This window comes from Mandrillus leucophaeus, unplaced genomic scaffold (genome assembly GCF_000951045.1).
Source record: "Mandrillus leucophaeus isolate KB7577 unplaced genomic scaffold, Mleu.le_1.0 Scaffold54, whole genome shotgun sequence".
Taxonomy (NCBI): Eukaryota; Metazoa; Chordata; class Mammalia; order Primates; family Cercopithecidae; genus Mandrillus; species Mandrillus leucophaeus.
In genome coordinates this window covers 2,603,817-2,604,843 of record NW_012105808.1, presented here as the reverse complement: position 1 = coordinate 2,604,843, position 1,027 = coordinate 2,603,817, and positions in this window count along the sequence as shown.

Here is a 1,027-nt window from a genome sequence, read left to right as displayed (position 1 = left end):
AGGCGCTGGGCGCGGTGGCTCACGCCTGTAATCCCAGCACTTTGGGAGGCCGAGGCGGGCAGATCACGAGGTCAGGAGATTGAGACCACGGTGAAACCTTGTCTCTACTAAAAATACAAAAAATTAGCCGGACGTGGTGGCGGGCACCTGTAGTCCCAGCTACTCGGGAGGCTGAGGCAGGAGAATGGCGTAAACCCAGGAGGCGGAGCTTGCAGTGAGCTGAGATCCGGCCACTGCACTCCAGCCTGGGCGACAGAGCAAGACTGCATCTCAAAAAAAAAAAAAAAGAAAAAGAAATGTAAAGAGGCTTGAGGGAAGGGTGGATACAGAGAAGAGTTGCAGAGCATCTGGGGGAGGGGTGGGCAGCTTTTTTGAGGCAGTTTGTCCCTAACAACGGGCTTTCACCACGTTGGCCAGGCTGGTCTTGAGCTCCTGACCTCAAGTGATCCACCTGCCTCAGCCTCCCAAAGGGCTGGGGTTACAGGCATGAGCCACTGTGCCCAGCCTCAGCTGCGTTTGTATTCAGACCCCAGGTTAAGGGACTTTGGTTGAAGCGGGTGTGGCACCTGAGGTGGGACCAGTGTGCTTCATGCCATTCGTATGTCTGTGGATGAACACCGCTTTGCGATGCAGATTCCCACCTGATACTTCTCAGATTTTTGGATACGGCTGGATGGTGGATAGAATAAACTGCTTGTTTGGGGCATCTATGAAGATGACTTGGCAGTTTTCCTTTAATGTGAATTATGAGTTCATACCATTTTTGTTTGTTTGTTTTGAGACGGAATCTCACTCTGTTGCCCAGGCTGGAGTGCAGTGGTGCCATCTCGGCTCACTGCAAGCTCCGCCTCCCGGGTTTAAGTGATTCTCCTGCCTCAGCCTCCTGAGTAGCTGGAACTACAGGTGCCTGCCACCATGCCTGGCTAATTTTTTTTTTTTTTTGAGACGGAGTTTTGCTTTTGTTGCCCAGGCTGGAGTGTAGTGGCGCAATCTCGGCTCACTGCAACCTCTGCCTCCCAGGTTAAAG